The sequence below is a fragment of the Ambystoma mexicanum genome, chromosome 5p, assembly GCF_040938575.1.
Source record: "Ambystoma mexicanum isolate Mex_15411 chromosome 5p, UKY_AmexF1_1, whole genome shotgun sequence".
Lineage (NCBI taxonomy): Eukaryota > Metazoa > Chordata > Amphibia > Caudata > Ambystomatidae > Ambystoma > Ambystoma mexicanum.
The window spans coordinates 1,210,378,557-1,210,401,504 of record NC_090930.1 but is presented as its reverse complement, the minus strand read 5'-3'; the positions used below and the strand labels follow the sequence as shown (position 1 = coordinate 1,210,401,504).

Here is a 22,948-nt window from a genome sequence, read left to right as displayed (position 1 = left end):
AGGTCTCCTAAAAGAATAGTCTTTGTAGTAGTTTTAAGGTTTTCCCCCAGCAGATGTGAGAGGTTATCCTGGAAGTCCAGTATAGGGCATGGCGGGCGATATACTAGATTAAAGGTGATGGTGGTATTGGGAGAGAGTGCGATCTTGGCCGATAGAGCGTCTACGTTCTCCCCTAGTTTGGGGGAGAGTTGTCTTACTTCTAGGTGATCTTTGACTATGAGGGCTACCCCCCCACCTATGGACAGTGTTCTGTCCTGTCTAAGGATGGAATATCCTGATGGGATCGCTAGGGAGATAGCTGGCCCTGCGGCATTGTGTAGCCAAGTTTCGGTGATGGCGAGAATGTCGAGGTTGGTAAGAAGGTCATGAATTTCTGTGGCGTGGGCAGGGAGGGATCTGGCATTAATTAGCGCACATTGTAGGTCTGGGCGTGGCGGTGGGGTGGTAATCCGCCCTTTGGCTGTCTTCTTGGTATTGTTCATTTTGTGGTGTTTGGAGGTAGGTTTGTTTTCAGTCTTTGCTGGTGGGGTTTGTGGTGCGGTTCTGGAGCGGAGGCCTAGTATTTGATTTCTGGAGTTAGTGGCTCTAGGGTGCGTCGTGCGAGGGCTAGGCTTGAGATAAGTGGGTTTGGTGAAGAAGGATGGAAGGAAAGGCGTGGGGGGGGATGAGTGTGGAGGGTGGGGGTGTGGTGTTGGCCATGGTGAGAGGGCACCGGGCAGCAGTCAGCTATCAGTTTAGGGTAGGGCACCAATCATTTGGCTGGGCATGTGCGATACAGTGGCTATGAATGGGAAACACAGACAGTGGCTAGGCATGGGCAACACAGTGGCTAGGCATGGGCAACACAGTGGCTAGGTATAGGCAACAAAGGCTAGGCATGGGCAACACAGTGGCTAGGCATGGGCAACACAGTGGCTAGGTATAGGCAACAAAGGCTAGGCATGGGCAACACAGTGGCTAGGTATAGGCAACAATGGCTAGGCATGGGCAACATAGTGGCTAGGCATGGGCAACACAGTGGCTAGGTATAGGCAACAGTGGCTAGGCATGGGCAACAATGGCTAGGCATGGGCAACACAGTGGCTAGGCATGGGCAACACAGTGGCTAGGCATGGGCAACACAGTGGCTAGGCATGGGCAACACAGTGGCTAGGCATGGGCAACACAGTGGCTAGGTATAGGCAACAAAGGCTAGGCATGGGCAACACAGTGGCTAGGCATGGGCAACACAGTGGCTAGGTATAGGAAACAAAGGCTAGGCATGGGCAACACAGTGGCTAGGTATAGGCAACAAAGGCTAGGCATGGGCAACACAGTGGCTAGGCATGGGCAACACAGTGGCTAGGCATGGGCAAAACAGTGGCTAGGTATAGGCAACAAAGGCTAGGCATGGGCAACACAGTGGCTAGGCATGGGAAGCACAGTGGCTAGGTATAGGCAACAAAGGCTAGGCATGGGCAACACAGTGGCTAGGCATGGGCAGCACAGTCGCTAGGTATAGGCAACAATGGCTAGGCATGGGCAACACTGTTGAGTGATTAGCAGTGGCTAGGTGTAGTTTTTAAGTAATTATCAAGCATTGGTTTCCAGAGTGCACTCCAATCAGTTAACAGTGGAATAGCAGTCTATGCTGGTGTAGTTAATAGGGCAGTTATAGAGAAACTACCAGGGGTACCTCATTTTCTATGAATCCTTATGTTTGAGCATGTCAGGTTCACCAGTGGCACGTAGAGTGGCTCAGCAGTCTTTCTCCTGATTGACGGTGTGCATTTTACTTACAGTTCACGTCAAGGACTTCCTGGGGCTGGCGGTGAAATATGGTATGTTGCCTTCCAAAGTTTATTGCGGTTCCCTTGCGGGACCGCCGCGGACAGTCGCAGACAGGCCCTTAATGTTGCGGCCCTTGCTGGAGCGGCCGGCTTCCGCCTCCGGTTCGGGTCTGCAACAAAAATAATGGCGCGTGGCCAATCAGCTGTGCTGGGCGGGGAGTGGAGGGATCAGCTGTTCTCCGATGAGAACATGGCGGCCATCTTTGTATGGCTGCTGCAGGCCTCTTATCCGGGTGCTGGGGCCGTTGTGCACGGGATCGGGTCGAGGGAGAGTAGCTTTCCTGGATGAAGGGAAGGCTTCTTCCCGTGCTTGTTTTGAGGTGCACCGCTGCGAGGCTTCGTGCGCGGCGATGAGCGCACGTTGTTCCAGGTGGTGCCCCGGATGGGGGGGCTCCTGCCCTGCCCTGGGTGGCTGCCTGAGTGACTGGGACAGGCGCAGACAGGCCCTTAATGTTGCGGCCCTTGCTGGAGCGGCCGGCTTAAAGGTGTCTTGTGCATGATACGTTACATTGTATATCCTATATTTAAAAGCATCCTAAATAGTTATTTAATTTCAGACTCGTGTAAAGGGAATGCAATGACTTCAATCCATAAAACATGCTGCTCACATGGATGATCTTTTTAGACCCTTTTATGAAACCTATCCTGGCAGAGTTGTAAGTGTGAAAAAGTAAGAATCTTATCCAAGTATAAAAGGCATGTTTACAGAAGCGCTTTTCCACCATTAATTTTATTTTATTTTATTGTTTAAAGCACAGACCTAGCTCGAGAGCAGCACAAGGCTTCAGGACAGATTGCCCCGGAGCAGACAATGCAGGCTCATAGGGGTCTTCTAAACTGGTTTGCCAATGTATCATCAGAAATTCATAAAGTGGAGAGAGCCACTCCCTGGGCCAAGTTAGAATCTTGAAGTATCTTAAGGGATCGCTTTATAGCATAACTTTATCTCGCCACTTAAATAATTGCACCCAAATTAAAAATACAAAGCATGGATTTTTAAACATTTGTTTATCTGTCAGGTGACCCTAATGAATTGGGTCAGGACTATATTTTGCCCCACATCGTGTCCTCTTTTCCTGGCAGGTTTGACAAAATATGTGCTACAGAAACATGCAATTAACTATAGTTTATGAAGGCTTATTATATGCGGATGCACCTATAGTCAATGTATACCTATTATCTTGCAGAGGCAACTATGAATATAGGTAGAAAGCATTCTAGAATATTGGGATCAGATGCTGCTCATTTAAGAACGTACCCTCAGATACCCTAGAACACAGTTTTGTAATACCAGCAGACTACAATGTTGACGCCTTATTATCAAACTTCAACCAAACCATGAAGGAATTGATAGACATAAGACACAGAAAAATGCTGCTGAAAAACACATAAACCCAAGGACCGCCTCCCTTTAATGGCATGATGTAGTGCATGCTGGGCATTCACCAATGAAGCTAAAACTCTGTTTGCCATGGCTATCATGGAAGCTGCTAACAGGAATCAAGCCCTTTTTGTGCCAGTCAAACACTGTTCCAAGACATTGGGCCTCATTAGGACCCTGGCGGAGAGGGTTTTACGCCAGCGTAGTGCATGGCGTACCTCTCAGCCATACTACGAGTTCCCGTAGCGCCATGGCGGCCTTTTCCGCCTGGTTTTACCAGGCGGAGAAAACCATGGCGCTACGGGACCTCGTTGTTAATTACGCCACCGTATTTTACGGTGGCGTAATTAACTCCTTCCCCACTCCCATTATACCCTATGGGGCAAAAATGGGAATGGGGAAGGGCAGAATGGGGATTGGGGATTTACCGCCCCGCCAAGGTCGGAATGGGGCGGTAAATCCGCCAACCCCCATGGCGCTATCGGCGGCTTTCCGCCATGCTTCGCGGTGCATTTAGCACCGCGAAATCCGCCTGGGTCGTAATGAGGCCCATTGACTTACACAGTAATTGCAGTTTCCACAAAAAAATGTAACAAAATTAACAGATTTTCCATCACCAACATATATAAAATCAGGTAACATACCGCTCACGGTCAGCCTCATGCAACACAACCCCAGACATCCTTCACAACCCTTAATCACAAGGACTATACTGATACTCTTCCATCATCAATATTGGCCTCATACAAGGACCATCCTTACCACTTCCATCATGAACTAGTTCTCAAAATCTGCCCTTACCCCAGACTCCAAAAACACAATGCCTCACTTGAACTAGCCAATTTCCAGAGCACCTTAAACATAGGGTTAATGTGCCCAATCCTCAGAAACCCCACTCTAAACTCAGACAACCTTACTAAATACTGACCAATCAATATCCTTTGTGTCATTGGTAAAATCATAGAGCAGGCAGTTTCCAATCAACTCTCTAATTGGATTAACCAATATGGCCACGTACATGATTACCTATGTGGTTGTAGACCTAGTCGCAGCATGTAAACTGAGACATCCAGGTCATACAAGATGCTTCTCCAAATCATAAATAAATATGACTCCTGCCTCTTCGTTTTCCCTAACCTCTCTGCCACGTTGAACATGGTTGACTATTGCAAACGTACAAGCCTACTCTTAGATAGAATGTGGTTCATAGGTACAGTCCTCAACTGGTATGTCTCCTAGCTCTTGGAGAGATACATAGCAGTTCAGATGTGTAACTTCAGTCCAACCATCACCCAGTCACCTGAGGAGTTAGGAGGGCCTTAGTCGCAACCACTCATATATATGTCTTGTTGCATCTGGAAGGTATGACTGTCAATCATCTAATGCCTGCTGTACCCTACTCTGGCCAGAATTCTATTATTTTTTCCAGGGTTATTTGACTAATTGCAGGTATTCGTCCCTTTGCCCCAAGGGGGAGCCCCCCTGTGAGGCTAGGGAGATGTTCCCACACTGCAAGACCCCCTAGGGGGTCGAGGCAAGTGCCCCCTTTGGGGACAAGGACTCTCATTCCTTTGAGGAACTCCCTAGGCCATCTAGCATGGCTGCATACATGTTAGATCAAATTGTGTGGCATCTTTACTGTTGGCTGAAGGCAATGCAAAAAAGAAACCCATTTGTAAGAGAAAAGGAAGATGTCTCTTTAACAAGAGACATATATTACCTGGACAAGTAGGAGAGAAGGAGGAGAGCCTTGTGCTCAGGGAAAGCCCCCTGACATCATTACGCCTTGTAGAGGTCAAGCAAAGGCATGTCGCGGAGCCTGCAACTTTCAACTTGGCAGATAACGCCAATACAAGACGCCAGAGGCATGGCGTCTGCAGATGCAAGGAAAACATTGTGAAGAAGGAAGAGGAACAATCCAGTTTAATCCTTACTTAGAAAGAATTTTACAGAAACTGGTGGAATCCATTGGGCAAAATTGGGATACAATGATACCCAGGGCCCTATTCCCAGTCCAGAAGACCCGTCAGACTTCCCTGGGGTGTTTTCCCTTTGAGCTACTCTATTGAAGGGAACCCAGGATGTTTTGGAAATGTTGAAGAAACCTGGGAGGAGAGCGAGGAGGCCATCTTACCCATTTCCCAAATGGCCCAGAAATTAAAAGCGCATATGGCGTCAGTAAGGGAAATTGTAAAAAGACACTTCGGTCAAGCTCAAGAACAGCAAAAGGCAGTATATAATAAACATGATGTAACCCGATCCTTTTCTATCAGGCAATCAGTTTTAGTTCTCCTTCTGACAGTGGATAATAAGATAATTTCCTATGAAGTCCTAGAAAAAAAAGTCCCCTGTACTATCAAATCTCCCAAGCTGGTAGGCGTCAGAAAACTCAAGTCTATCGTGTTAATCTCTTGAAAGAATGGAAAGTAGATCCCAGTGAGAAAGCTACAGTCACTATGGCACCCCTCCTTACTGATCCAGAAATTGAGACCCAATTGATTTGACCTCAGTTGCCATTATCCCATGAAGAGGACCTAGGCGACTTACTGGCTCAATTCCCTTAAGTGTTTTCAGAACAACCAGGGAGGGTCGATAATTTGTTCCATTTCTTCCTCACACCAGCAGGGAAAACTATCAACCTAAAGCCTTACAGGATCCCTGAGGCCAGAAGAAACATTATTGAACAGGAGATAGAGGAGATGCACAAGGCTGATATCACCGAGCCCTCTGAGAGTCCTTAGTCCTCCCCTATTTTCCTAGTTGCCAAACCTGATAACTTGTGGCAATTCTGTATGGATTTTAGGAAGCTGAAATAAATCTCCATCTTTGACGATTATCAAATTTCATGCATTGACGATTTAATCGAGAAGTTATGGACAACCAAGTACATTTCTATTTTCGATTAAACAAAAGGATACTGTCTGGTCACCATAAATTTAGCACACATGGAAAAGACAGCATTTTCAACACCACAAGGCCTCTTCCAGTTCAAAGTCTTACCCTTTGGATTACACAGAGCTCCTGCCACCTTTCAACAGCTCATAGATAACATACTGAACCTATGCACTGCTTTCTGTGGGGGGTCTCCACTGTAAAATATCTCAGATACTTTGTGGGGAATATTCTAATCCAACCTCAAACTGAGAAAGTAAGTGGTGCAAAAAAACACCAACCCCTAAAACCAACCAGGATCTCTGATGGGTCTATCCAGATATAACAGAAGGTTTATCCCCAACTACTCCACCCTAGCTGCTAAACTGACAGACAAACTAATAAACTCACGCCCACAGAAATTGGATTGGAGTATGCAAGACCAAGCAAGACAGACAAACTAATAAACTCACGCCCACAGAAATTGGATTGGAGTATGCAAGACCAAGCAAGTTTCGGAGGGCTGAAGACAATTCTATATCAGGAGGCTGTCCTTAAGACGCCATACTTTAATAAAGAATGTATTCTGCAATCAGATGCATAGAAAGTAGGCTTGGGTGCAGTGTTCTCTCAAGGGTATGAAATAGTTGAACCTCTGGTCTTATATACCAGCCAAAAACTCTTTTCCAGAGAGCAGTCCTGTGCCACCGTGGAGCTCAAAACACTAGCTATAAATTGGGCCATCGCACATCTGAGGTACTACCTCAAAGGAAGGAATTTCAGGTTGCTTACTGACCACCCACCATTAACCTGGATGAGCCTGAGAAAAGACACTAACCCAAGAGTAATGAGATGGTTCCTGGAACTCCAAACATTTTGCTTCACCACAGAACATCGGAAGGGGAAAGAACAGTGGAATATGTATTTTCTAAATTGATTCTCTCAAGAGATGGGGGATCCACCACTGTAAGGGGAAGGGTATGTGACAAATCACAGGTATTCATCCCTTTTCCCCAAGTGGGAGACCCCCCCACTCTGAGGCTAGTGATGTGAGCACACACTGCAAGGCCCTCCCTAGGGGTTGAGGCAAGTGGGAACTCAGTGTGAGAGACTTCTACAACACCACCAAACCAAGCCCATAGAGACTTCAATATTTTCGCACAACTTCACTGTGAAGATAATCCATATTATCACAAACTATCCCTGTAAGGTACTTCAAAATTACAAAATATTGGCAATTTAAATATCCTCACACACCATCACTACATTGACCTCTGTATCACCATTGCACCATCCCTGTGGGGACTTTAATATCATGACACAGCAAACCTGCAGGGACTTCATTAGAATTGCACATAATGTTGGGACTATTCTCATTATAATCCCAACTCATTCAGTACGTAAATCAGTATCACACCCAATTCATGTGAAGTATATTAGGACATTAATATGACCACACACTCTGTGGAGACTTATCACACAACAGTGATGTGAAAACACACACCATCCATGTGGGGCCTTACATATCACAGCACACCATCTCTGTCGGGACTTCAATGTCATTCTGATTCCTACTGAATACTGTAGCATAACTGCATATGTTTGGTGGTTAAAGGGGGCATTTTCCCATCAAGGAAAGCACCTTTTGATTTACAAACAAGATACTATTTTCAATGTAAGGAAAATAAATCCACATAACACCAATTGCCTATTTGGGAGTGGCTCACCCTATTGAATTGTGGTTGTTTCAAATGAGTTGCTCTGTATCAATGGGGATAATTCAATATGTGCATCTGGCTGGCTGTGTGCCCGAGGCTTAAAAAGGCTGGGTGGCCATTTGGGCTCAGGAGAAAATTCTGCTTCCTCTCTGTGACTTTGTCTATGTCCCATTTGGCTCTGGTGGCTCTAGTAGCTCAATTGGTCAAGCGGTTCTCAGTCAATGATTCTGTCTACCTCTTCTGTGGTGAAACAGTGAGATGGCTTACTCAGGGAATTCCAGGTTTGGGTCTATGTCTAACCTAAGCAGGAAGTGTCTCATGTGGAGCCTGAGTTTGATTGTGGTGAGATCAGTTGAAGCAGTTGTCCCTATTGTGCCTTTCTCACCATACGTTGTTGTTACTGCCCTCATAAAACGTTTGGGAACCATACAAGGAGAGAATGAGGAAGCAGCTTTGCAAGGGTATTGTCCCTAATGAATTTAGAAGGTGGTAGGTGGGTATGGGGAAGAGACCACTGACAAACCCTACTCAGTCTTCCTGCAGGTAACTAAAGCCACTGGCCTAAGGGTCCTGGTAAGCTGGACTTCCTGGTCTCCATGCAGGTGTGGCTCAGATAATGAGCAGCATGGAACTGGCCCACCACAAATTATGGAGGATCAAAGCTAGCCCTGTGATAAGACTGAGTGCTTTCTCAGCTGCGGCAAGCCGCTCAGTAAGTAAACCAGGTCTGGATTTAACTGTCAAAGGGAAGCATAGTTTCCCTTTGACAGCTTTCAGTACCCTAGTAGGCATGCCCAATGGGCAAAACTGATAAGTGTTATTGTGTGGCTAGACTGGCCTGCATTGGTGCAGCCCACCTGAACATCTTTTCTTATTGTGGTATGGCATTTTGTGCCAGGCACCAAAGTTAAAGGATCATGATCAGTGTTATTATATGGCTAGATTTCCCTACATTCGTGCAACCAGTCTGCAAATAGAAATGCTGTGGCATGGCATTTCTTAGTGGCATAAGGAGGTAAGCCAACATGAGTGTTCTTAAGTTGACATAATAGCGTACATTGGTGAAGGCAGGCTGGATATAGTCTCTTATTGTGGCATTGCATTTTTTACTGTCACAGCTAACAGGAGTATGTTTTTTATCTGGTAATACTGGCATATATTTGTTCAGTCTGCATGGACTTGTATGGGCACAGCCAGCATGAACATTTTTTTAAACTTGCAAATATTGTGCACAATGGCATCATGGAAACGAATTGGAAAATGCTTCTGTTCATTGTTGGTGACTTGCAGTCATTGGAAGTGTTTGTGTGTTACTATACAACATCTATTGCAAACTGAGTGTCTTTTTACCCTATTTGTTACAGAAAGTGTGCTGTAAAATGCACTATTTTAGCCTATTATATAAAAAATGTTTTCAGGGAAGGAACTCACACGAGTCCCCCTTTGTTAGTTCATGCTCCATCGCTATACTCAGTCACTCCACCATATTCCAACATACACCTGTCCAATAAAAAATTCTTACAAGCCACCACTGTCCCTAGTGTACCCACTAGCTCAAGGAACAGGGTCAGGACCCAGACTTTTTCACAGTATGAAGAAAACTGTTGACAAGCACCAATCTGAATAGTATTGTATTAGTTTATTACAAAAACATGATCACTGAGGATAGAATCAAAATATTTCATTGCAAAATCTAAAACGTAGATAACGCTGACATTTACTTGCAGCTTTCCCATCCCTTTATTTTACCTGTGCTCATATTCTTTCTTCCAGCAGATTAAGGTCTGCATACATTTGATAGGTACATGGTACGCCACCCCATGGGCAAGCCTTTGTGTTCTACTGTGCATACCACTGTGCTGGCAATTTGGCACAGTATAAACCATGATAACATAACATAGCATATAATGCCAAAACCTTGCATATTACAGTACATACCCATTCTGATGTGCACCCACCCGTGCCATCCAGTGCATCCTTCCCTTCAGTGCTAGGATTCCCAAAGCTCTGTCATTGAGTGGATCCCCCATTTCTATAGTGGGGGGATAGTCTTACCACGCTGAATGGAAGACAGTTGTAGACTGGCTCAGCAATATACGTTTATGACACAACTTTTAACTTTAAAAATGTAACTCACCTCTTACCTGTCTACAGCAGCCCCCACTTGCCTAAGATCTGCCAACCAATTCTAGAAGGGGCCAGTTATCTTTTAATAGAATGGACAACTGTTTTGGTCAGAGTGGGCCAGTTTCATTACTACACTAGTCTTAACCAATGTTACTAAGCAAATATGATTTCAAACATGTTAGTTGCAGCATTTCTTACCAAAAGGACCACCTTGGTTAATACACAAACAGTCTGTTCTGGATAGTGATGAATTGTAATGTGTGATTGTGGCTGACTTTTTCATTGGTGCCTGGACTAATTGTATGCCCCAGTTTGAACCTGCCTTGGTGCACCATGGTGGGAAGTGGACTTGAGATAATAATGCAAAGGTTAGGATGGGATTCCCCAAAAACCTATTGGTAAGAAATACAGGGATATGACTTTTAGCAGACAGAAAAGGAAACGCAGACAGCAAAATGCTGGTGTACGGTTTGTTTAGTTGATCTTAAGCTTTTTCCCTTCTCCCAGTACACCAGCGGATTTTTACATTTGTATATACAAAGGGGTAATCACACAATACCATTTACATTATTAACCTACCTAAACAGCTGAATTACTAAAAACAGTACAGAAAAGAGTCCTTTTAAAATATAAACAGTTCTTCCAAAATATAAAAATCCTTAAGGATATATGTAAAAGTCTCCATACAGTGTGCTGTAACTATGTTTAAAACAACATTACTTGGGAGCCAGCTAGGCTAGGGCTGTCACAAGGTATTTTCTGCTGTGCGTATTTCTCTTCCTCTGTGGCTTATGCCAGGTGCAGCCCGGCATTGATGGCAGCCTGGGGGCGGGGGCCCAAACCAATGCTCCACCCAGGCTGCGTCTGCCAGATGCAGCCCCAGGAGTCTCAGAGGCCTGTCTTGGCAGGGAGCAGGCCTTAAATCATTACACAGCGCTCCCCTCTCTACCAGAGAGTGCCACGCCTGACAGAGGAGGGTGAGTGGGGGGCAATGACTGGGGGTGCTCCCCGCTCACAGAGCCATGTGGAGCCAGGCCACGGCAGTGACAGGAGTGCCAGGAGGCAGTGGTGGGTTCTGGCACTCCCCTAACTGTCTGGGGAGAATCACCCTTTCAGGTCGGGCCCGCAGAGGTGAAAAAGAACTATCAAAGGTGCAGGGAGGAGTGCTGCTCAACCCTCCTCAGTGAAGGTTGAGACCAACTGTCCCCAAGGCGCTCTGCTCACGCCGCACACCTATTCCTTTTTTAAAGAATCCCTGTGTGGCAACACATGTGGATGTCTTTTACTCTACTTTGTTGCATGCTTCCCCCCCATTAAAATATCCTCAACCTTGAGGATAGTCTTGACCTGAATTATGAATCTATCTAGCTAACAACTAGCTCCACACACCCTCCACTCTGCATCCAACCTGAGACTGGGTGATCTGCTCCTCACTGTTTCCTCCCCTGATAGTTTGGAGTTCCCTTTCCTACCCTCCCCCTCCGAATACCCTAACAATAATAATAATAATAATAATAATATAAAAATAATTGAGCCATGATTTATATCTACAGTCCACCTGCCACAGTACCCCTGAACGCGTAGACGCCTGCACTAAAGAAGGAAGAATGGAAAACTGAGGATCAGGCAATGGGAAACTCACATTGGACCCCTGGTGAATCCTAAGTTAGTTTCATGACAGTCCTGCTCTCCCTGGTGGCAGGACAAAGATCAGCCGGGGCCTCATCTAGGGTTTGTCCATGGCCTGGCGATCAACCCTGTACCAACTCAGGGTCCCTATATTCCAGTGGAGGAATGGGTAAGGGATCCCTACTGCATCCAACTTAGCAGGAGCGCAATGTGATCAGGAATAGTCTCAAATGAACACTCTCAGATTCAGGTTCACGTCCTCTCCTCTCACTGCTGGTGTCAGCTAAAACTCATCCTGGACTTGGAGCAGAAAACTCATCCTGGACTTGGAGCAGATGGTTCCGGTGCAAGGTCTTGATGTTTCTTGGCTGTCCTCCTAACCACAGTCAGTAGACAGGCAGCACTCCCAATTGATGCTCAATGATGAATGGTTGAGACTCCCACGTGTAACTCATCTTCTTCTGTCCACTCTTTCCCAGGCTGTGGATCAACACACAATCACTAGGCAGAACACTTGCATCAATGTGCAAGATGAAAGGCAACTGAGGATCCGTGTAGCCCAGAATTGGTTTGAGGATTCGAGGAGCTCAAGTAGTGAGGGGCCGCTTCTCCTTGAATGCCTCCTGGCATTAGTCGGTCCACCTATCATCAAAGGGCTCATGTGGATTGTGTAAATGGTCTGCAGAGTTGATGGTAATCCTGCAGCTCATCTGGTTAGGCAGGTATCCTTTGATGAGGACAACAAGTGGTCGTGCGATGTTGGCAAATCCCACAGCAACTCTACATAGCAGTTAAAGAATTCAAGGAAACTCTGTGACTCCTTCAAGTTCTGAGGTCTTGACCAGGTGAGGAGGGCTTCCGTCTTTGAGGGATCTACAGGAATGCTGTCTACAGCGATAATGTTTCCGCTGCATTTGATGCTTGTCCAGCAACACTGGCATTTGTTCACACTGACCTTTAGCCTTTGCTCCCTTAGGCGATCAACACCTTCATGAGCCCCTTGTTGTGTTCCTCCAGGGTCCTTCTGAACAAAATAAAATCATTCATGTAAACCATTACCTTCAGGTGGTTCATGTGACTGACAGTCTTTTACATGAGGTGTTTCCTGAGGAATTTGTACAATCCAAGCAAGCAGGAGAATGCTGTTTTCTCAACATCCACTGGATGCATTGGGATTTGGTAGTACCCACTCCGCAGGTCCATGACCAAAATCGGTTTTCCCATCCTGATGTCCACCTAGAACGTCACATAGGACTACCATTTTAATACCAATATAGCTCAACATACGAAATATTTTCCATAGCCTTTATTGATGGAACTAATGACAAATGTTGCCAGTACTTGTAACACAACCATATGTGTTTATAGCTTGCTTGCCACTTCTTTGATATATGAAAATACATGCAAATATCAATCTAATATTGCAGCCGCGTTGAGCATAGAACTGGTATTTACTGCTTACTGTTATTTCTACGCCTTCCCACAATTGCTGATTCTTGTGCATGTGAATGTATACTTGCATGATCAATATTTAGGGAGTCTACTTTACTCAATTCTCATTAGGACACCCAATATCCAGCCATATGTATTGAGTGATCTTAGACTTGGTCTCCACTTGCTAGGATTCTTTGCCAAGAAGGACCCTTTTTGGAATATTGACTTCTTTGCGCCTAATGGTTGCATTCACCATACTATAGCCAACCTCTTGATACCTATCCACCATGATCCTGATTGATCCTGATTGAGCCTTGCTTTTTGCCTACTGTACTGCTGTAATCCTGGGCGAGCCCCACATTTGCCTTTTGTATTACTGTATCCCTGGGAGAGCCCTGCATTTCCTTATTGCACTATTGTATTCCTTGGTATTCCTTGGTGAGCCCCGCATTTGCCCATTGCATTGCTGTATTCCATAGGGTGCCTCGGACTGAGCCACTGTATTATTGTACTATTTGGTGGGCCCCACATTTGCTTACTGTACTGCTGTATTCCTGGGTGAGCCCCACATTTGCCTATTGTATTATTGTACTAATGGGCGAACCCAGCATTCACCGAGTGTATTGCTATATGCCTGGCAGAGCCCCACAGCTGCCTATTGTATTATTGTATTCCCTAGTGAGCCTCGCATTTTGAGCCCTACATTCCTGTATTCTATGGTGAGCCCCGCATTCGTCCATTGCATTGCTGTATTCTATAGTTGCTTCGCATCGAGACACTGCATTGTGATACTCTATTGTGTGCCCAGCATCTACCTATTGTATTGCTGTATTCTATGTCTATTTCTAAAGGTTTTATACTGCCATTTGAACCGTGCCCCTGATTGTGGGACAGCTCTACTGGCACAGTAGCATACCAGATAGCATGTCATACACATCTGCTTCTGTATCGCTTTGAATTACACCTCAAATGCTGCGCTACTGCTTCTGCAAACTTTACTGAGCTGTATCTCACCTGCGTACTGTATACCCCATGTTATCACCCCATGGGGAACATCCCCCCCTCTTATATCTCCCAACCACAACATGCATGTTGCCTGCCTCCTCCTAGCCACCTTACTGTTCAGTCTAGCTCAGGCTCGCCATCACCTCACGCTGACCCATCATTCGACCTCAGAGCTTCCCAAAGTCACAACCATTATGACCCTGCCCCCTTCACTAGGGATCAAACCTTAGAAATTCCTACCTTCCCTTAACACCAACTCATGTCACCTCAACATCAGACCCACAACATTCTTACCTGAACTGTCCAAAACCCCCAACGCCTCTAAGGTCAACACCAAACCGGATACAGTAGCAACCCTAACTCCAGCACAATGAATTAATCTATATGCCAGGAAATGCACTCCTAACCAACCTTGCTCTACTATGGTCAGAAATGACAGGCTCTGCTAGACTTAACAATAACATTGCCCAACAGTCTAACCTGCAAGACAAACCTTACACTCCTAACTTGATACATTTCACAACCTCAAAGACACCCAAGAAAAATAGAGAGTCTCTAGAAAAAATTTAAAACAACCCCCCCGCCCATGACTATCCCCCAGCTAAAAGGAGGTCTAATCAATACCATGCCACAGGCATAGTCTATCTAATCACCACAGGTGACCTAGACTTCCTAGCTGTATCCAAGTCCTGGCTACATGAAACAGCAGGCCCCTCCCTCGTGTTGGCCGTACCAGTCAACTTCACCATTGTGAGAGTCTCGTTGCAAAGGGGGTGGCATCGCCTTTATCACCAAATCTAGCCTACGGCTCAGAGCAACCCCCTCGCCCACTCTTAAGTCCTCTGAACTACTTACAGTTAAACTTCCCACGTCCAAGACTAGCACCCTTACGATTCACTTAATATACAGACACACTGGCCCTATTGGTACCTTCGAAAAAGACGTCATGACATTACTTTCAGACAACATCAAGCCCTCATCCCGAATCTTGCTGCTAGATGATTTCAATTTGGGTTCTTCATGACCCTAACCATACATGAACCAAGGCACTACACAACGTCTTAACTGAACTGGGCCTTACTCAAAGAGTCAATCAACCTACTCACGAGAAAGATAGAACTCTTGACTGGGTAGCGAACATAAATACATAGACCCCCATATCATCTATCCTACCCTTAACTTGGACAGATCACCTTCTCATCTCCTTCACCACTCAGACCAAACTGATAGTGCCTCCCCTCCCTACAAGGAGCAAACAAAATATAACTACCGACAGGCTCTTGCCTCTCCTACTACCAACCTTGAACACCGCTTCAGAATCAGCAGACCCAGCCGAACTAGTTGAAATGTACAACGCCACCATGACCTCTGCGCTAGACGCCATCGCGCCTCTCAAACTGCGTAAAGGCAAACCCAAAGCCCCTCTCAACACCTGATTCACCCCACAGTTAGAAATCATGCACGCAGAAAAAAGAAAACTCGAAGTTTATGGAGAAACCTCCCATGAAAAGAAAATAAACTCCATTTAACCGAATCAGCAAGTAAATACAAAGCTGAAATCCTTTCAGCTAAAAGAGAAACTTACAACAACCGGATCAGCAAAGCCAGTTCCAAAGCCAAGGAAATCTTAACGATCCTAAGGGAACTGGAATCCCTCATAACCCCTGAAGATCCCTGTATCAAGGATAAAATATGGTGCAGAGACATACAAAATGCTCTGTAAAAAAAAGACACCCTCCAAAAAAAGATTGTAGCCAAAAGTCTCAATTTTGCCAAACCTGACTCAGACCCAGAACCGGCAAAACCCCAAGTGAAATGCACTCCTGAATTCAAATTCTCACAAGTTACAATCATAGAGGTAGAAAAAATCATCACATCTCTCAAGCCTTCCAGATGCCAAGGTGACTTCTGCCCCCCATCAAATAATTAAAGAAGCTGCCAGAGACCTTGCCCCATTTATCACAAAATCAATAGACGCTTCATTTCGTACCTGCAAATTCCCAACCAACCTGAAGGACGTCTGGGTCATACCCTTGCTAAAGAAAGCCTCCCTACACCCAACCATCCCCACAAATTACAAGCCAATTACCACGGTCCCATTCCTCATTAAAATTTTAGATAAGGCGGCCTACCTTCAGATCCAGCACTTTCTGAAAACAAATAACCTCCTAGGACTCAGACAATCAGGCTTCAGACCACTTCATGGTACTGAAACCGCCCTGATCAACCTAAAAATGCAAATTGACTTACTCAAGGACAAAAGGCAATATGCCCTGCTCCTCCTACTTGATGGCCGCCTTCGACTTGGTGGACCACACTATTGTCTGCAAGCACCTTTCCACTGTGGCTAACGTCTCGCACAAAGCCACTGATTGGATCCAACCCTTCCTTAACAGGTCGATGAGGGTCTTCTCTCAGGCAGCTGCCGCTGACACCTCCCCGATCACATGCAGTGTGCCTCAGAGATCTTGTGTGTCCCCCATGTATAATATATTCACTAAACCGCTATTCGACAAACTGGACCGTCTACGGATCATCTACACCAACAATGCAGATGATACCCAGATACTACTCCCCCTATCAGGTGACTATGACCGAGATCTAGCCTTCCTAAACAACACCTACCAAGTCATGGATGGCGGTCCATGGATTATGCCTGAATGATGAAAAGACAGAAATCCTAATCCTAGGTGCTCCAGCCCAACTCAATAAACTCGATGCACAATACTCTGCATTTATTATTGATGGCATCACCATCAAAGCGGCTAAAGAGACTAAAACCCTAGGCTTCTACTTAGACTCCACACTGAACATGGGAAAACAAGCCAACGCCACTTCATCCACCACAGCGTACACTTGAAAGCCTATACATGCCTGCAAACCTTACTTATCCACTAAGAGCAGCAGCACCCTAGCGATAGCCCTAGTTATGTCGAAACTCGATTACTGCAATGCCCTCAATGCCCGATATTCCTCTTCACATCTCGGGTCGGTTTCTCACCTGAGAAGGGTCTCAGGCAGATATAGGGTCCATGTTCTGCTGGTCTCATGATACCCTCATTCAACATATGCTTGAAAGCATTTGCCATGGAGGAAGAGTTCAGTATGGTGCCTCTATGCTCTGGTGTAGAACTGGTGCATGCTACACCCAGGTGAACTAGGGTTGCTTGTTGGTGCAGCTATGATGGCACCTACAGTGGTCACTGCAGGGTGAATGCATGCAGTGTTGGTCAAGGAAGGGCAGGGCAGGGCTTGAGCTAGGCATAGGTGGTGTGGATGGTAGGCTAGCCTTTAACACTGGCCAGATGTTTAATGCCCAAAGAGGATAGGACAATATTGAGTCACACCTGTGGATGGTAAGGGGCAATGTCTCAGCATCGACTTTCTTAGGGCCATGGCAGACCAGGATACTGGTCCTTGCTGGGCCAAGGTCTTTACCCAGGCACTTGACCTAGCCTCTGAGGGACTCTAGGGACACCGGCATTTTGAGCACCTGTTGTAGGGGTGTGCTCCATGCAACATCACCTATAATTTATTAATGGTCAGTCTTAAACCTCTCACGCTCAGCCCAGCTAGCTACTGGAACCCGATTTATGAAGATGGTGCCTGTCTATCTGCTGTGGTGGCAAATCACAATTATTACAAGAATATAATCAAATCCTTTTCCACAAATGTGCACACCTGGTGCCTTCCTGGTTGCCGCTCTTTTTCACCACTTAGCAAGCCCTGCCCACCTGGTGCCTTCCTGCTTGCCGCTCTTTTCCCTACTTAAGGAGCCCTCCAGCCTCTTTTCCTTTGCAGCTGGGGAGCAGGTGTAAGTGGATCTAGGTCACCTGCCCTAAACCCCGCCCACTTGGTGCCTTCCTGGTTGCCGCTCTTTTTCACAACATAGCAAGCCCCGCCCACCTGGTGCCTTCCTGCTTGCTGCTCTTTTCCCTACTTAAGGAGCCCTCCAGCCTCTTTTCCTTTGCAGCTGGGGAGCAGGTGTAAGTGGATCTAGGTCACCGGGCCTAAGACCCACCCACCTGGTGCCTTCCTGGTTGCCGCTCTTTTTCACAATTTAGCAAGCCCCGCCCACCTGGTGCCTTCCTGCTTGGTGCTCTTTTCCCTACTTAAGGAGCCCTCCAGCCTCTTTTTCTTTGCAGCTGGGGAGCAGGTGTAAGTGGATCTAGGTTACCGGGCCTAAGCCCCGTCCACCTGGTGTTCCTGGTTGCCACTTGTTTTCACCACTTAGCAAGCCCCGCCCACCTGGTGCCTTCCCGCTTGCCACTCTTTCACCACTTAGCAAGCCCCGCCCACCTGGTGCCTTCCTGCTTGCTGCTTTTTTCCCTACTTAAGGAGCCCTCCAGCCTCTTTTCCTTTGTAGCTGGGGAGCAGGTGTAAGTGAACCTAGGTCATCTGCCCTAAGCCCCGCCCACCTGGTGCCTTCCTGCTTGCTGCTTTTTTCCCTACTTAAGGAGCCCTCCAGCCTCTTTTCCTTTGCAGCTGGGGAGCAGGTGTAAGTGGATCTAGGTCACCTGGCCTAAGTCCCGCCCACCTGGTGCCTTCCTGGTTGCCGCTCTTTTTCACCACTTATCAAGCCCCGCCCACCTGGTGCCTTCCTGCTTGCCACTCTTTTCCCTACTTAAGGAGCCCTCCAGCCTCTTTTCCTTTGCAGCTGGGGAGCAGGTGTAAGTGGATGTAGGTCACCTGCCCTAAGCCCCGCCCATCTGGTGCCTTCCTGGTTGCCGCTCTTTTTCACCACTAAGCAAGCCCTGCCCACCTGGTGCCTTCCTGCTTGCCGCTCTTTTCCCTACTTAAGGAGCCCTCCAACCTCTTTTCCTTTGTAGCTGGGGAGCAGGTGTAAGTGAACCTAGGTCACCTGCCCTAAGCCCCGCCCACCTGGTGCCTTCCTGCTTGCTGCTTTTTTCCCTACTTAAGGAGCCTCCAGCCTCTTTTCCTTTGCAGCTGGGGAGCAGGTGTAAGTGGATCTAGGTCACCTGGCCTAAGTCCCGCCCACCTGGTGCCTTTCTGTTTGCCACTCTTTTTCACCACTTATCAAGCCCTGCCCACCTGGTGCCTTCCTGCTTGCCGCTCTTTTCCCTACTTAAGGAGCCCTCCAGCCTCTTTTCCTTTGCAGCTGGGGAGCAGGTGTAAGTGGATCTAGGTCACCTGCCCTAAGCCCCGCCCACCTGGTGCCTTCCTGGTTGCCGCTCTTTTTCACCACTTAGCAAGCCCTGCCCACCTGGTGCCTTCCTGCTTGCCGCTCTTTTCCCTACTTAAGGAGCCCACCAGCCTCTTTTCCTTTGCAGTTGGGGAGCAGGTGTAAGTGGATCTAGGTCACCGGGCCTAAGACCCGCCCACCTGGTGCCTTCCTGGCTGCCGCTCTTTCACAATTTAGCAAGCCCCGCCCACCTGGTGCCTTCCTGCTTGCCGCTCTTTTCCCTACTTAAGGAGCCCTCCAGCCTCTTTGCCTTTGCAGCTGGGGAGCAGGTGTAAGTGGATCTAGGTCACCTGGCCTAAGCACCACCCACCTTTTAAGCCCTGCCTCTTCTTTCCTGCTCTTAACTCTTGGATCAAGGGCATCTCTCGCCCGGGCGTCCAAAGTGAAGGGCAGTCAAAGAAAAGGTCAGTTCCTGTTTGGACCTGTTCGGACAAGGGGGATCCAGGGTCCGACCCCCTGCTAAGACAGCAGGTAAGCATGCACCAACATGTGTTTACACCCTCTGTCCCCATTTGCCATCCCCACCCTCTCTGGTCCCCCCGTGTTGTTCCCTTGTGCCCCCCCTTCCTGCACACAGGAGTCTGTCCTGATACATTCTAGTTACACCATCACCTTCTTGTGGCCAATGCTGGATTTGACTTTTATGGCCTTCATTGATTCATGGTGTGTCACCCTTTCTCAGCTCTCATGCTGGACTTACTTTGCATCTTGTATTCATGGTGCCCCTGAATCATGCTGTTCCGTTCTTCATCTTGTATCCTGGCTTGCAACATTATGTGTTACTACTGACTTCTGCAATTGTATTCGCTCTCCCCTCTTGCTTCTCCACTCTTTTTGACTGCTTACTCTCTGTTCTCTCCTCCCCTCCCCTCTCCCTTTTCCTATCTCCTCCCCTTGTCCCCTTACTTTCTTCTATGCACTTACTCTATCAGAATTGTCCCTGGACCTAGTATGATAGCAAACTCGCCTATCGCTCTCCCATCCCCTTACTGTCCCACCCCCTCCAGCACTATCTGAAACGTTGTTAGGCCTAGTATGATAGTCGCTTGTTTTGTTCCTCCCCTCCCTTCTGCACCCCTCTCCCTCACCTTTTGTTTTCCTCCGACTCTACCAGAAATGCTGTCAGGCCTAGTACGGTAGTCGCCTGTCTGTTTCCCTTTCCTTCCCACTCCCCCCTCCCTTCCTTATTTATGTCTTAGCACTATCTGAAATGTTGTCAGGCCGAGTACGATAGTTAATTTCACATCCTTACTTTTCATGGCCTGCAAGAATGTCGTCGTATTTTCCCTTGTTCACTCCCTTGCCTTGAAGCGCTTTGAAACACATTGTGTATAGGCACTATATAAATAAACTATCATATCATATCAAAAGAAAAATTTAAACTTACACTATAAATATGTACACTAACCCAGAGAAGAGAAAGAGTAGGTATGCCTAGGTTGGTAGGTAGGGTAGGATAGGTATAGGCACACGAGAGGTGAGCTCTGCAGTGCCTCCAAGAAATGTAAGGGGGGTGATCTTGCCGTGATCCACCCATGCATCCGCATAAGATTTGGTGGTGAAGGTCATGATGGCTAGCTTCCAAACCACATTTTCCCCCTTTTGTCTCCTGACAGGGGGAGCAAGGGACTGGATGCTTAGGGGCACAAGATATTAACTACGGGCATCCTTGCCCTGAACGCACTAAATGCACCCTGCACCTTGGCCAAGTTATCTTTTGAATTTTGGGCCGTGGTCTCTGAAGCAACAACAAATCTCCTAAATGGAGTTGAGGGGCAGCTTCAACATGCCGGTAAATAAAGACAGTCGTGAATTTCATGTTAAATAAATGGGCACAGTGAAGTAGGTGAAATGTGGCAGACGTTTGGCAGAAATGTAAAGGATTCACCTCCAGCTATGAACTGGAGCTAAATCTGCTGACTTTCTACCCATTTTCAGTGAAATTACTGAGGCAGAATTACTGCTGCCAAAAATGCCCCATAGAGTCCAATGTGAAAAAATGGGAACATACTCCGCCACCACCACGTGTAATCCAGCGGTAAATCTTCCAGACCAAGTGAAAGTAACCGAAAGTCCAGTGGATTTACTGACAGAATACCGCCCAACTCGTAATGACCCCCATTGTCAGGTGAGATTTTATTCGATTGGTCATGTACTAAGCAGAGTTTGATGTAACGTTACCATTACATGAGTTCAAATTAACATAAAACACACTCAGGCCTATGAATACTTTCTTAAATTATTACAACATCTTCACAAAACCTCTCTTTTACTTCCTTGAAGCATTATATATCTGTAAGGCATGTAATGTCAAAGAGCCCACATGAAAACTTTAATATCATTATACATCTTCATTAAGGAGACTTCAACATCATCACACACTATCCATGTGAGGACTTCAATATCATCACATATCAACCCTGTGGGGACCTCACCATCAGCACACACCATCCATGTGAGGACTTAAATATCATCACAGATCATCCTTGTGGGGACCTCACCATCAGCACACACCATCCATGTGAGGACTTAAATATCATCACATATCAACCCTGTGGGGACCTCAACATTAGCACACACCATCCATTTGAGGACTTAAATATGATCACATATCAACCCTGTGGGGACCTCAACATCAGCACACACCATCCAGTTGGAGGATTCAATATCATTGCATTCCATCTCTATGGGACCTTGAGCATAATTACACACTATTCTTATGGGGCCTAATATGCCATGACACACCATCCCTGTGAGGACCTCTTTGTCATCAAACAACATCCCAGTGGGGACCTGAACATGACCACGCACCATCCTTTTGGTGGACACAGTACCATCATATCAGCTCTATGGGGAGTTCAGCATCATTACATACTATTCGTATTCACATACCTTTGTATGGCCAATTGGGTGCATCTGTGGCTTCATTTGCATCACCTGAATGCATTTTCCTTCGCCTTTTGCGTATTTTTGGTTAAATCGGCCACTATTTTTGGCAGTGTTTCGTTCAGTATTTTAACCTGAAGATAGGATGGAATTAGCATTTTTATTTCCAGCTCTAATTTCACTGGAGGATTTAGCCCCGGGGGAATTATCACTGGTTTTCATTGCTTATTCCTCCAGTGCTAATTTCTTCAGGGTTAATTCCACCAGAGGAATTAGCGTCCATTTTCAATAACCCGTATATCAGCAGATTGATCAAAGTGGCGGCAATTCCACTACTGCCACTTTGACTCTTAGAGATGAACTTGTAATGAAACCAAATTAGTATCAATTAAACATTAACCCTGTGAATTGTTTGTATAATCAGATAAATTGTGATGCCATATTCAATTAATTCACATATCAGACTATAGACAAGATGACATCAGTGCACATAATGCCTTGTCTTCACAGTGTAGAATTCAATATCATCACACACCACCCCTATGGGGACTTCAACAAAATCACAGAAAAATAAGGAAGTAAAGTAAGTCACATTGTGATTGGTTTGTTACAAAGTAGCCAATGCTTAAAATTAATCTGGAAGTGTGTTGTGCAATGAGGGAAGACTTATGTTGCGTATCAATTATATTCAATTCTGTAAACATACAAAATACACAAAAAATAGCTTAATTTCGTTATTTTACATTTAAACGCAGAGTTCAGGCCATTTAAAACATAATTGTATTTGTGTATAAATGGTTCCCATGAATCTGCTGTCTGCTGCCTAAGCATGTAGGGCATCTGATTTATCAAGTGTGTTTAAATT

The 22,948-nt window shown here is 46.3% G+C and overlaps 1 protein-coding gene across 1 annotated transcript in view; it reads left to right on the top strand.

Annotated features, from left to right (window-relative positions):
* VPS4B (vacuolar protein sorting 4 homolog B) overlaps nucleotides 1-22,948 on the top strand; it is a 582,532-nt gene that overhangs the window by 245,586 nt on the left and 313,998 nt on the right. The gene's annotated exons all lie outside the window — the stretch shown is intronic.